At 47.9% G+C, this 14,134-nt stretch overlaps 7 non-coding genes across 7 annotated transcripts; all 7 read left to right on the top strand.

Annotated features, from left to right (window-relative positions):
• The first annotated feature begins 1,706 nt into the window (after positions 1-1,706).
• On the top strand, positions 1,707-1,821 carry LOC127980337 (U5 spliceosomal RNA). Its single transcript, XR_008159367.1, has one exon. It is a non-coding gene; the product is annotated as a U5 spliceosomal RNA (small nuclear RNA).
• A 1,926-nt stretch (positions 1,822-3,747) lies between these two features.
• LOC127980147 (U5 spliceosomal RNA) lies at positions 3,748-3,863 on the top strand. The gene has a single exon (XR_008159185.1). It is a non-coding gene; the product is annotated as a U5 spliceosomal RNA (small nuclear RNA).
• Positions 3,864-5,786: 1,923 nt separating this feature from the next.
• Positions 5,787-5,901, top strand: LOC127980912 (U5 spliceosomal RNA). The gene has a single exon (XR_008159912.1). It is a non-coding gene; the product is annotated as a U5 spliceosomal RNA (small nuclear RNA).
• Positions 5,902-7,828: 1,927 nt separating this feature from the next.
• On the top strand, positions 7,829-7,944 carry LOC127980146 (U5 spliceosomal RNA). Its single transcript, XR_008159184.1, has one exon. It is a non-coding gene; the product is annotated as a U5 spliceosomal RNA (small nuclear RNA).
• Positions 7,945-9,866: 1,922 nt separating this feature from the next.
• LOC127980336 (U5 spliceosomal RNA) lies at positions 9,867-9,981 on the top strand. Its single transcript, XR_008159366.1, has one exon. It is a non-coding gene; the product is annotated as a U5 spliceosomal RNA (small nuclear RNA).
• A 1,923-nt stretch (positions 9,982-11,904) lies between these two features.
• Positions 11,905-12,020, top strand: LOC127980145 (U5 spliceosomal RNA). Its single transcript, XR_008159182.1, has one exon. It is a non-coding gene; the product is annotated as a U5 spliceosomal RNA (small nuclear RNA).
• Positions 12,021-13,943: 1,923 nt separating this feature from the next.
• On the top strand, positions 13,944-14,058 carry LOC127980335 (U5 spliceosomal RNA). Its single transcript, XR_008159365.1, has one exon. It is a non-coding gene; the product is annotated as a U5 spliceosomal RNA (small nuclear RNA).
• Positions 14,059-14,134: the final 76 nt, after the last annotated feature.

Here is a 14,134-nt window from a genome sequence, read left to right as displayed (position 1 = left end):
AGCCCTATCGGCGACTCGTGCACTTCGAGTCTTCTTACTGACGGCGCAAGTTGCTGAATGCCTGCTGCGTTGGTGGTATAGTGGTGAGCATAGCTGCCTTCCAAGCAGTTGACCCGGGTTCGATTCCAGGCCAACGCATGTCCTTTGGCTCGGGCTGACGTCGAAGCAGAACTCCCTCTGTGACCTGTGCCTCCACCCAAAACTTTTGGATGGAATAATATCGGATGGACCCATCATTAGCTGAAGTCGCATAACACTTGCAACACTACCCGTAGCAGGGGTCATTGTTTGGACTCTTTTTTTTTTTTTTTTTTTTAAATTGCGCTTTAAACAAAAAGTATTGTGTCAATGCAACTGAACAACATTAATTAGGAACACAGTGCGTCAATAAAGCTGCTGACTTCCACCTGCGTTGGTGGTATAGTGGTGAGCATAGCTGCCTTCCAAGCAGTTGACCCGGGTTCGATTCCCGGCCAACGCATGTCCTTTGGCTCGGGCTGACGTCGAAGCAGAACTCCTTCTGTGACCTGCGACTCCAACCAAAAATTTTGGATGGATCGTTCGGAAGACGAAAAGAACCAGCTCTCCCCGTCGGGGAATCGAACCCCGGTCTTCCGCGTGACAGGCGGAGATACTGTCCACTATACTAACGAGGAGCCGTGCATGCTGCCGTTTCTCCCCCAACCGACGGCACTGCACTGACATAACTAAACAATGCATGGCTTCTTCTGACGCAGACCCAGCCCTAGCACCGTAAAATTTCTGATGGACCCATCATTAGCTGAAGTCGCATAACACTTGGAACACTACCCGTAGCAGGGGTCATTGTTTGGACTCTTTTTTTTTTTTTTTTTTTTTTAATTGCGCTTTAAACAAAAAGTATTGCGTCAATGCAACTGAACAACATTAATTAGGAACACAGTGCGTCAAAAAGCAAAATGACAGTTAAAAGCATTTCGTTATTGAACTCTTTGATGACATCATTCAGCTAAGTTCAGTTTTAAATAGTATCTGTGCAATAATTTGCAATCAAGTCAACGATATCTCTGTACATGAAGTGTCCCAAGCTCCGCCTGCCAGAGGCGACAGAGGCAAGAAACCAAAACTCGATCGGTGAAAAGATGGAGAAAAAACCCGGTGAGAAACCAGGCTCAGTCGGGGAGACAGTTCTCCCCTTGTCAGACGAAACCAGTAGATCAGCTCCAGGCTGCAGGAATGTCAGACTGTGCAGAAGAATCATCTGTTTCCTGTGGTCTTGTCCAGGTGGTCTTTACAGGGGATTTGTATCTGCGGCTCATCTAGTTGTCACGGTCTCCGCTGTGTTTCTGGGCCATAGAGGTCCTTTCTAGGTGTTGATCCACCATCTTCTCTGGATACGGACTGGATCCGGGTGACTGAAGCGGATACAGACTGGATCTGGTGGCTACGGTGACCTCGGAATAAGGGATTTCTTTAAAAGACTTTTTTTTTCATATAAGATTTTATCCAACTTTTCAGATAGAGGCATGAGAAAGAGATTGCCTTGATTGGGCTTTTGGTTATTGGTGGGCCGAGGGGACTTTTTTGAGTTTTACTCCTCCGTTTTGGAGTGGGGGGGGGGGGGTGCTGACGAAACACATGTGGGCAGGCGTTGTCACCCTTGATGACCCTTGGCGAGCATAGTAGTTTAACAGAGGCAGCGCACAGGCCCGAGCGTTTGCAGACACAGCTCGAGTTTCTCTTCATTGTCGCATAAATCTTTCGCCTTTTACTAAAGATTTCCGTGGAGGGGAACTTTTGCGAGTGACCTGTATTTTTGGGTGCTCTGCTCACTGCAGAGCTACATCGAAATGTCAAGAGCAGAATCAGTTTGACCGTCCGCCAGCATGCTGCGAGAGGGCTTGCCACTGGTCATCGTCTGAATGGGCACTCTCTGCGTTTGACCACTTCGTGTTTATTTAGCCGGATGGGAAGGCAGCGTTTTCTTGTACGTGACGGGATGCAAATTCTTGAAGGCTCTCTTTAGTGACGGGTCTGAACAAAGATCTCATCTGCTCCTCTAGCCCTATCGGCGACTCGTGCACTTCGAGTCTTCTTACTGACGGCGCAAGTTGCTGAATGCCTGCTGCGTTGGTGGTATAGTGGTGAGCATAGCTGCCTTCCAAGCAGTTGACCCGGGTTCGATTCCCGGCCAACGCATGTCCTTTGGCTCGGGCTGACGTCGAAGCAGAACTCCCTCTGTGACCTGTGCCTCCACCCAAAACTTTTGGATGGAATAATATCGGATGGACCCATCATTAGCTGAAGTCGCATAACACTTGCAACACTACCCGTAGCAGGGGTCATTGTTTGGACTCTTTTTTTTTTTTTTTTTTTTTAAATTGCGCTTTAAACAAAAAGTATTGTGTCAATGCAACTGAACAACATTAATTAGGAACACAGTGCGTCAATAAAGCTGCTGACTTCCACCTGCATTGGTGGTATAGTGGTGAGCATAGCTGCCTTCCAAGCAGTTGACCCGGGTTCGATTCCCGGCCAACGCATGTCCTTTGGCTCGGGCTGACGTCGAAGCAGAACTCCTTCTGTGACCTGCGACTCCAACCAAAAATTTTGGATGGATCGTTCGGAAGACGAAAAGAACCAGCTCTCCCCGTCGGGGAATCGAACCCCGGTCTTCCGCGTGACAGGCGGAGATACTGTCCACTATACTAACGAGGAGCCGTGCATGCTGCCGTTTCTCCCCCAACCGACGGCACTGCACTGACATAACTAAACAATGCATGGCTTCTTCTGACGCAGACCCAGCCCTAGCACCGTAAAATTTCTGATGGACCCATCATTAGCTGAAGTCGCATAACACTTGGAACACTACCCGTAGCAGGGGTCATTGTTTGGACTCTTTTTTTTTTTTTTTTTTTTTTAAATTGCGCTTTAAACAAAAAGTATTGCGTCAATGCAACTGAACAACATTAATTAGGAACACAGTGCGTCAAAAAGCAAAATGACAGTTAAAGGCATTTCGTTATTGAACTCTTTGATGACATCATTCAGCTAAGTTCAGTTTTAAATAGTATCTGTGCAATAATTTGCAATCAAGTCAACGATATCTCTGTACATGAAGTGTCCCAAGCTCCGCCTGCCAGAGGCGACAGAGGCAAGAAACCAAAACTCGATCGGTGAAAAGATGGAGAAAAAACCCGGTGAGAAACCAGGCTCAGTCGGGGAGACAGTTCTCCCCTTGTCAGACGAAACCAGTAGATCAGCTCCAGGCTGCAGGAATGTCAGACTGTGCAGAAGAATCATCTGTTTCCTGTGGTCTTGTCCAGGTGGTCTTTACAGGGGATTTGTATCTGCGGCTCATCTAGTTGTCACGGTCTCCGCTGTGTTTCTGGGCCATAGAGGTCCTTTCTAGGTGTTGATCCACCATCTTCTCTGGATACGGACTGGATCCGGGTGACTGAAGCGGTTACATACTGGATCTGGTGGCTACGGTGACCTCGGAATAAGGGATTTCTTTAAAAGACTTTTTTTTTTCATATAAGATTTTATCCAACTTTTCAGATAGAGGCATGAGAAAGAGATTGCCTTGATTGGGCTTTTGGTTATTGGTGGGCCGAGGGGACTTTTTTGAGTTTTACTCCTCCGTTTTGGAGTGGGGGGGGGGGGTGCTGACGAAACACATGTGGGCAGGCGTTGTCACCCTTGATGACCCTTGGCGAGCGTAGTAGTTTAACAGAGGCAGCGCACAGGCCCGAGCGTTTGGAGACACAGCTCGAGTTTCTCTTCATTGTCGCATAAATCTTTCGCCTTTTACTAAAGATTTCCGTGGAGGGGAACTTTTGTGAGTGACCTGTATTTTTGGGTGCTCTGCTCACTGCAGAGCTACATCGAAATGTCAAGAGCAGAATCAGTTTGACCGTCCGCCAGCATGCTGCGAGAGGGCTTGCCACTGGTCATCGTCTGAATGGGCACTCTCTGCGTTTGACCACTTCGTGTTTATTTAGCCTGATGGGAAGGCAGCGTTTTCTTGTACGTGACGGGATGCAAATTCTTGAAGGCTCTCTTTAGTGACGGGTCTGAACAAAGATCTCATCTGCTCCTCTAGCCCTATCGGCGACTCGTGCACTTCGAGTCTTCTTACTGACGGCGCAAGTTGCTGAATGCCTGCTGCGTTGGTGGTATAGTGGTGAGCATAGCTGCCTTCCAAGCAGTTGACCCGGGTTCGATTCCCGGCCAACGCATGTCCTTTGGCTCGGGCTGACGTCGAAGCAGAACTCCCTCTGTGACCTTTGCCTCCACCCAAAACTTTTGGATGGAATAATATCGGATGGACCCATCATTAGCTGAAGTCGCATAACACTTGCAACACTACCCGTAGCAGGGGTCATTGTTTGGACTCTTTTTTTTTTTTTTTTTTTTAAATTGCGCTTTAAACAAAAAGTATTGTGTCAATGCAACTGAACAACATTAATTAGGAACACAGTGCGTCAATAAAGCTGCTGACTTCCACCTGCGTTGGTGGTATAGTGGTGAGCATAGCTGCCTTCCAAGCAGTTGACCCGGGTTCGATTCCCGGCCAACGCATGTCCTTTGGCTCGGGCTGACGTCGAAGCAGAACTCCTTCTGTGACCTGCGACTCCAACCAAAAATTTTGGATGGATCGTTCGGAAGACGAAAAGAACCAGCTCTCCCCGTCGGGGAATCGAACCCCGGTCTTCCGCGTGACAGGCGGAGATACTGTCCACTATACTAACGAGGAGCCGTGCATGCTGCCGTTTCTCCCCCAACCGACGGCACTGCACTGACATAACTAAACAATGCATGGCTTCTTCTGACGCAGACCCAGCCCTAGCACCGTAAAATTTCTGATGGACCCATCATTAGCTGAAGTCGCATAACACTTGGAACACTACCCGTAGCAGGGGTCATTGTTTGGACTCTTTTTTTTTTTTTTTTTTTTAAATTGCGCTTTAAACAAAAAGTATTGCGTCAATGCAACTGAACAACATTAATTAGGAACACAGTGCGTCAAAAAGCAAAATGACAGTTAAAGGCATTTCGTTATTGAACTCTTTGATGACATCATTCAGCTAAGTTCAGTTTTAAATAGTATCTGTGCAATAATTTGCAATCAAGTCAACGATATCTCTGTACATGAAGTGTCCCAAGCTCCGCCTGCCAGAGGCGACAGAGGCAAGAAACCAAAACTCGATCGGTGAAAAGATGGAGAAAAAACCCGGTGAGAAACCAGGCTCAGTCGGGGAGACAGTTCTCCCCTTGTCAGACGAAACCAGTAGATCAGCTCCAGGCTGCAGGAATGTCAGACTGTGCAGAAGAATCATCTGTTTCCTGTGGTCTTGTCCAGGTGGTCTTTACAGGGGATTTGTATCTGCAGCTCATCTAGTTGTCACGGTCTCCGCTGTGTTTCTGGGCCATAGAGGTCCTTTCTAGGTGTTGATCCACCATCTTCTCTGGATACGGACTGGATCCGGGTGACTGAAGCGGATACAGACTGGATCTGGTGGCTACGGTGACCTCGGAATAAGGGATTTCTTTAAAATACTTTTTTTTTCATATAAGATTTTATCCAACTTTTCAGATAGAGGCATGAGAAAGAGATTGCCTTGATTGGGCTTTTGGTTATTGGTGGGCCGAGGGGACTTTTTTGAGTTTTACTCCTCCGTTTTGGAGTGGGGGGGGGGGGTGCTGACGAAACACATGTGGGCAGGCGTTGTCACCCTTGATGACCCTTGGCGAGCGTAGTAGTTTAACAGAGGCAGCGCACAGGCCCGAGCGTTTGCAGACACAGCTCGAGTTTCTCTTCATTGTCGCATAAATCTTTCGCCTTTTACTAAAGATTTCCGTGGAGGGGAACTTTTGCGAGTGACCTGTATTTTTGAGTGCTCTGCTCACTGCAGAGCTACATCGAAATGTCAAGAGCAGAATCAGTTTGACCGTCCGCCAGCATGCTGCGAGAGGGCTTGCCACTGGTCATCGTCTGAATGGGCACTCTCTGCGTTTGACCACTTCGTGTTTATTTAGCCGGATGGGAAGGCAGCGTTTTCTTGTACGTGACGGGATGCAAATTCTTGAAGGCTCTCTTTAGTGACGGGTCTGAACAAAGATCTCATCTGCTCCTCTAGCCCTATCGGCGACTCGTGCACTTCGAGTCTTCTTACTGACGGCGCAAGTTGCTGAATGCCTGCTGCGTTGGTGGTATAGTGGTGAGCATAGCTGCCTTCCAAGCAGTTGACCCGGGTTCGATTCCCGGCCAACGCATGTCCTTTGGCTCGGGCTGACGTCGAAGCAGAACTCCCTCTGTGACCTGTGCCTCCACCCAAAACTTTTGGATGGAATAATATCGGATGGACCCATCATTAGCTGAAGTCGCATAACACTTGCAACACTACCCGTAGCAGGGGTCATTGTTTGGACTCTTTTTTTTTTTTTTTTTTTTTTAAATTGCGCTTTAAACAAAAAGTATTGTGTCAATGCAACTGAACAACATTAATTAGGAACACAGTGCGTCAATAAAGCTGCTGACTTCCACCTGCGTTGGTGGTATAGTGGTGAGCATAGCTGCCTTCCAAGCAGTTGACCCGGGTTCGATTCCCGGCCAACGCATGTCCTTTGGCTCGGGCTGACGTCGAAGCAGAACTCCTTCTGTGACCTGCGACTCCAACCAAAAATTTTGGATGGATCGTTCGGAAGACGAAAAGAACCAGCTCTCCCCGTCGGGGAATCGAACCCCGGTCTTCCGCGTGACAGGCGGAGATACTGTCCACTATACTAACGAGGAGCCGTGCATGCTGCCGTTTCTCCCCCAACCGACGGCACTGCACTGACATAACTAAACAATGCATGGCTTCTTCTGACGCAGACCCAGCCCTAGCACCGTAAAATTTCTGATGGACCCATCATTAGCTGAAGTCGCATAACACTTGGAACACTACCCGTAGCAGGGGTCATTGTTTGGACTCTTTTTTTTTTTTTTTTTTTTAATTGCGCTTTAAACAAAAAGTATTGCGTCAATGCAACTGAACAACATTAATTAGGAACACAGTGCGTCAAAAAGCAAAATGACAGTTAAAGGCATTTCGTTATTGAACTCTTTGATGACATCATTCAGCTAAGTTCAGTTTTAAATAGTATCTGTTCAATAATTTGCAATCAAGTCAACGATATCTCTGTACATGAAGTGTCCCAAGCTCCGCCTGCCAGAGGCGACAGAGGCAAGAAACCAAAACTCGATCGGTGAAAAGATGGAGAAAAAACCCGGTGAGAAACCAGGCTCAGTCGGGGAGACAGTTCTCCCCTTGTCAGACGAAACCAGTAGATCAGCTCCAGGCTGCAGGAATGTCAGACTGTGCAGAAGAATCATCTGTTTCCTGTGGTCTTGTCCAGGTGGTCTTTACAGGGGATTTGTATCTGCGGCTCATCTAGTTGTCACGGTCTCCGCTGTGTTTCTGGGCCATAGAGGTCCTTTCTAGGTGTTGATCCACCATCTTCTCTGGATACGGACTGGATCCGGGTGACTGAAGCGGTTACAGACTGGATCTGGTGGCTACGGTGACCTCGGAATAAGGGATTTCTTTAAAATACTTTTTTTTTCATATAAGATTTTATCCAACTTTTCAGATAGAGGCATGAGAAAGAGATTGCCTTGATTGGGCTTTTGGTTATTGGTGGGCCGAGGGGACTTTTTTGAGTTTTACTCCTCCGTTTTGGAGTGGGGGGGGGGGGGGGGTGCTGACGAAACACATGTGGGCAGGCGTTGTCACCCTTGATGACCCTTGGCGAGCGTAGTAGTTTAACAGAGGCAGCGCACAGGCCCGAGCGTTTGGAGACACAGCTCGAGTTTCTCTTCATTGTCGCATAAATCTTTCGCCTTTTACTAAAGATTTCCGTGGAGGGGAACTTTTGTGAGTGACCTGTATTTTTGGGTGCTCTGCTCACTGCAGAGCTACATCGAAATGTCAAGAGCAGAATCAGTTTGACCGTCCGCCAGCATGCTGCGAGAGGGCTTGCCACTGGTCATCGTCTGAATGGGCACTCTCTGCGTTTGACCACTTCGTGTTTATTTAGCCGGATGGGAAGGCAGCGTTTTCTTGTACGTGACGGGATGCAAATTCTTGAAGGCTCTCTTTAGTGACGGGTCTGAACAAAGATCTCATCTGCTCCTCTAGCCCTATCGGCGACTCGTGCACTTCGAGTCTTCTTACTGACGGCACAAGTTGCTGAATGCCTGCTGCGTTGGTGGTATAGTGGTGAGCATAGCTGCCTTCCAAGCAGTTGACCCGGGTTCGATTCCCGGCCAACGCATGTCCTTTGCCTCGGGCTGACGTCGAAGCAGAACTCCCTCTGTGACCTGTGCCTCCACCCAAAACTTTTGGATGGAATAATATCGGATGGACCCATCATTAGCTGAAGTCGCATAACACTTGCAACACTACCCGTAGCAGGGGTCATTGTTTGGACTCTTTTTTTTTTTTTTTTTTTTTAAATTGCGCTTTAAACAAAAAGTATTGTGTCAATGCAACTGAACAACATTAATTAGGAACACAGTGCGTCAATAAAGCTGCTGACTTCCACCTGCGTTGGTGGTATAGTGGTGAGCATAGCTGCCTTCCAAGCAGTTGACCCGGGTTCGATTCCCGGCCAACACATGTCCTTTGGCTCGGGCTGACGTCGAAGCAGAACTCCTTCTGTGACCTGCGACTCCAACCAAAAATTTTGGATGGATCGTTCGGAAGACGAAAAGAACCAGCTCTCCCCGTCGGGGAATCGAACCCCGGTCTTCCGCGTGACAGGCGGAGATACTGTCCACTATACTAACGAGGAGCCGTGCATGCTGCCGTTTCTCCCCCAACCGACGGCACTGCACTGACATAACTAAACAATGCATGGCTTCTTCTGACGCAGACCCAGCCCTAGCACCGTAAAATTTCTGATGGACCCATCATTAGCTGAAGTCGCTTAACACTTGGAACACTACCCGTAGCAGGGGTCATTGTTTGGACTCTTTTTTTTTTTTTTTTTTTTAAATTGCGCTTTAAACAAAAAGTATTGCGTCAATGCAACTGAACAACATTAATTAGGAACACAGTGCGTCAAAAAGCAAAATGACAGTTAAAGGCATTTCGTTATTGAACTCTTTGATGACATCATTCAGCTAAGTTCAGTTTTAAATAGTATCTGTGCAATAATTTGCAATCAAGTCAACGATATCTCTGTACATGAAGTGTCCCAAGCTCCGCCTGCCAGAGGCGACAGAGGCAAGAAACCAAAACTCGATCGGTGAAAAGATGGAGAAAAAACCCGGTGAGAAACCAGGCTCAGTCGGGGAGACAGTTCTCCCCTTGTCAGACGAAACCAGTAGATCAGCTCCAGGCTGCAGGAATGTCAGACTGTGCAGAAGAATCATCTGTTTCCTGTGGTCTTGTCCAGGTGGTCTTTACAGGGGATTTGTATCTGCGGCTCATCTAGTTGTCACGGTCTCCGCTGTGTTTCTGGGCCATAGAGGTCCTTTCTAGGTGTTGATCCACCATCTTCTCTGGATACGGACTGGATCCGGGTGACTGAAGCGGTTACAGACTGGATCTGGTGGCTACGGTGACCTCGGAATAAGGGATTTCTTTAAAATACTTTTTTTTTCATATAAGATTTTATCCAACTTTTCAGATAGAGGCATGAGAAAGAGATTGCCTTGATTGGGCTTTTGGTTATTGGTGGGCCGAGGGGACTTTTTTGAGTTTTACTCCTCCGTTTTGGAGTGGGGGGGGGGTGCTGACGAAACACATGTGGGCAGGCGTTGTCACCCTTGATGACCCTTGGCGAGCGTAGTAGTTTAACAGAGGCAGCGCACAGGCCCGAGCGTTTGCAGACACAGCTCGAGTTTCTCTTCATTGTCGCATAAATCTTTCGCCTTTTACTAAAGATTTCCGTGGAGGGGAACTTTTGCGAGTGACCTGTATTTTTGGGTGCTCTGCTCACTGCAGAGCTACATCGAAATGTCAAGAGCAGAATCAGTTTGACCGTCCGCCAGCATGCTGCGAGAGGGCTTGCCACTGGTCATCGTCTGAATGGGCACTCTCTGCGTTTGACCACTTCGTGTTTATTTAGCCGGATGGGAAGGCAGCGTTTTCTTGTACGTGACGGGATGCAAATTCTTGAAGGCTCTCTTTAGTGACGGGTCTGAACAAAGATCTCATCTGCTCCTCTAGCCCTATCGGCGACTCGTGAACTTCGAGTCTTCTTACTGACGGCGCAAGTTGCTGAATGCCTGCTGCGTTGGTGGTATAGTGGTGAGCATAGCTGCCTTCCAAGCAGTTGACCCGGGTTCGATTCCCGGCCAACGCATGTCCTTTGGCTCGGGCTGACGTCGAAGCAGAACTCCCTCTGTGACCTGTGCCTCCACCCAAAACTTTTGGATGGAATAATATCGGATGGACCCATCATTAGCTGAAGTCGCATAACACTTGCAACACTACCCGTAGCAGGGGTCATTGTTTGGACTCTTTTTTTTTTTTTTTTTTTTAAATTGCGCTTTAAACAAAAAGTATTGTGTCAATGCAACTGAACAACATTAATTAGGAACACAGTGCGTCAATAAAGCTGCTGACTTCCACCTGCGTTGGTGGTATAGTGGTGAGCATAGCTGCCTTCCAAGCAGTTGACCCGGGTTCGATTCCAGGCCAACGCATGTCCTTTGGCTCGGGCTGACGTCGAAGCAGAACTCCTTCTGTGACCTGCGACTCCAACCAAAAATTTTGGATGGATCGTTCGGAAGACGAAAAGAACCAGCTCTCCCCGTCGGGGAATCGAACCCCGGTCTTCCGCGTGACAGGCGGAGATACTGTCCACTATACTAACGAGGAGCCGTGCATGCTGCCGTTTCTCCCCCAACCGACGGCACTGCACTGACATAACTAAACAATGCATGGCTTCTTCTGACGCAGACCCAGCCCTAGCACCGTAAAATTTCTGATGGACCCATCATTAGCTGAAGTCGCATAACACTTGGAACACTACCCGTAGCAGGGGTCATTGTTTGGACTCTTTTTTTTTTTTTTTTTTTAAATTGCGCTTTAAACAAAAAGTATTGCGTCAATGCAACTGAACAACATTAATTAGGAACACAGTGCGTCAAAAAGCAAAATGACAGTTAAAGGCATTTCGTTATTGAACTCTTTGATGACATCATTCAGCTAAGTTCAGTTTTAAATAGTATCTGTGCAATAATTTGCAATCAAGTCAACGATATCTCTGTACATGAAGTGTCCCAAGCTCCGCCTGCCAGAGGCGACAGAGGCAAGAAACCAAAACTCGATCGGTGAAAAGATGGAGAAAAAACCCGGTGAGAAACCAGGCTCAGTCGGGGAGACAGTTCTCCCCTTGTCAGACGAAACCAGTAGATCAGCTCCAGGCTGCAGGAATGTCAGACTGTGCAGAAGAATCATCTGTTTCCTGTGGTCTTGTCCAGGTGGTCTTTACAGGGGATTTGTATCTGCGGCTCATCTAGTTGTCACGGTCTCCGCTGTGTTTCTGGGCCATAGAGGTCCTTTCTAGGTGTTGATCCACCATCTTCTCTGGATACGGACTGGATCCGGGTGACTGAAGCGGTTACAGACTGGATCTGGTGGCTACGGTGACCTCGGAATAAGGGATTTCTTTAAAATACTTTTTTTTTCATATAAGATTTTATCCAACTTTTCAGATAGAGGCATGAGAAAGAGATTGCCTTGATTGGGCTTTTGGTTATTGGTGGGCCGAGGGGACTTTTTTGAGTTTTACTCCTCCGTTTTGGAGTGGGGGGGGGGGGGGTGCTGACGAAACACATGTGGGCAGGCGTTGTCACCCTTGATGACCCTTGGCGAGCGTAGTAGTTTAACAGAGGCAGCGCACAGGCCCGAGCGTTTGGAGACACAGCTCGAGTTTCTCTTCATTGTCGCATAAATCTTTCGCCTTTTACTAAAGATTTCCGTGGAGGGGAACTTTTGTGAGTGACCTGTATTTTTGGGTGCTCTGCTCACTGCAGAGCTACATCGAAATGTCAAGAGCAGAATCAGTTTGACCGTCCGCCAGCATGCTGCGAGAGGGCTTGCCACTGGTCATCGTCTGAATGGGCACTCTCTGCGTTTGACCACTTCGTGTTTATTTAGCCGGATGGGAAGGCAGCGTTTTCTTGTACGTGACGGGATGCAAATTCTTGAAGGCTCTCTTTAGTGACGGGTCTGAACAAAGATCTCATCTGCTCCTCTAGCCCTATCGTCGACTCGTGCACTTCGAGTCTTCTTACTGACGGCACAAGTTGCTGAATGCCTGCTGCGTTGGTGGTATAGTGGTGAGCATAGCTGCCTTCCAAGCAGTTGACCCGGGTTCGATTCCCGGCCAACGCATGTCCTTTGCCTCGGGCTGACGTCGAAGCAGAACTCCCTCTGTGACCTGTGCCTCCACCCAAAACTTTTGGATGGAATAATATCGGATGGACCCATCATTAGCTGAAGTCGCATAACACTTGCAACACTACCCGTAGCAGGGGTCATTGTTTGGACTCTTTTTTTTTTTTTTTTTTTTTAAATTGCGCTTTAAACAAAAAGTATTGTGTCAATGCAACTGAACAACATTAATTAGGAACACAGTGCGTCAATAAAGCTGCTGACTTCCACCTGCGTTGGTGGTATAGTGGTGAGCATAGCTGCCTTCCAAGCAGTTGACCCGGGTTCGATTCCCGGCCAACACATGTCCTTTGGCTCGGGCTGACGTCGAAGCAGAACTCCTTCTGTGACCTGCGACTCCAACCAAAAATTTTGGATGGATCGTTCGGAAGACGAAAAGAACCAGCTCTCCCCGTCGGGGAATCGAACCCCGGTCTTCCGCGTGACAGGCGGAGATACTGTCCACTATACTAACGAGGAGCCGTGCATGCTGCCGTTTCTCCCCCAACCGACGGCACTGCACTGACATAACTAAACAATGCATGGCTTCTTCTGACGCAGACCCAGCCCTAGCACCGTAAAATTTCTGATGGACCCATCATTAGCTGAAGTCGCTTAACACTTGGAACACTACCCGTAGCAGGGGTCATTGTTTGGACTCTTTTTTTTTTTTTTTTTTTTAAATTGCGCTTTAAACAAAAAGTATTGCGTCAATGCAACTGAACAACATTAATTAGGAACACAGTGCGTCAAAAAGCAAAATGACAGTTAAAGGCATTTCGTTATTGAACTCTTTGATGACATCATTCAGCTAAGTTCAGTTTTAAATAGTATCTGTGCAATAATTTGCAATCAAGTCAACGATATCTCTGTACATGAAGTGTCCCAAGCTCCGCCTGCCAGAGGCGACAGAGGCAAGAAACCAAAACTCGATCGGTGAAAAGATGGAGAAAAAACCCGGTGAGAAACCAGGCTCAGTCGGGGAGACAGTTCTCCCCTTGTCAGACGAAACCAGTAGATCAGCTCCAGGCTGCAGGAATGTCAGACTGTGCAGAAGAATCATCTGTTTCCTGTGGTCTTGTCCAGGTGGTCTTTACAGGGGATTTGTATCTGCGGCTCATCTAGTTGTCACGGTCTCCGCTGTGTTTCTGGGCCATAGAGGTCCTTTCTAGGTGTTGATCCACCATCTTCTCTGGATACGGACTGGATCCGGGTGACTGAAGCGGTTACAGACTGGATCTGGTGGCTACGGTGACCTCGGAATAAGGGATTTCTTTAAAATACTTTTTTTTTCATATAAGATTTTATCCAACTTTTCAGATAGAGGCATGAGAAAGAGATTGCCTTGATTGGGCTTTTGGTTATTGGTGGGCCGAGGGGACTTTTTTGAGTTTTACTCCTCCGTTTTGGAGTGGGGGGGGGGGTGCTGACGAAACACATGTGGGCAGGCGTTGTCACCCTTGATGACCCTTGGCGAGCGTAGTAGTTTAACAGAGGCAGCGCACAGGCCCGAGCGTTTGCAGACACAGCTCGAGTTTCTCTTCATTGTCGCATAAATCTTTCGCCTTTTACTAAAGATTTCCGTGGAGGGGAACTTTTGCGAGTGACCTGTATTTTTGGGTGCTCTGCTCACTGCAGAGCTACATCGAAATGTCAAGAGCAGAATCAGTTTGACCGTCCGCCAGCATGCTGCGAGAGGGCTTGCCACTGGTCATCGT

This window comes from Carassius gibelio, chromosome B19, assembly GCF_023724105.1.
Source record: "Carassius gibelio isolate Cgi1373 ecotype wild population from Czech Republic chromosome B19, carGib1.2-hapl.c, whole genome shotgun sequence".
Lineage (NCBI taxonomy): Eukaryota > Metazoa > Chordata > Actinopteri > Cypriniformes > Cyprinidae > Carassius > Carassius gibelio.
Note: the sequence above shows the minus strand (reverse complement) of the source record. Positions and strands in the feature narration are given on the sequence as shown.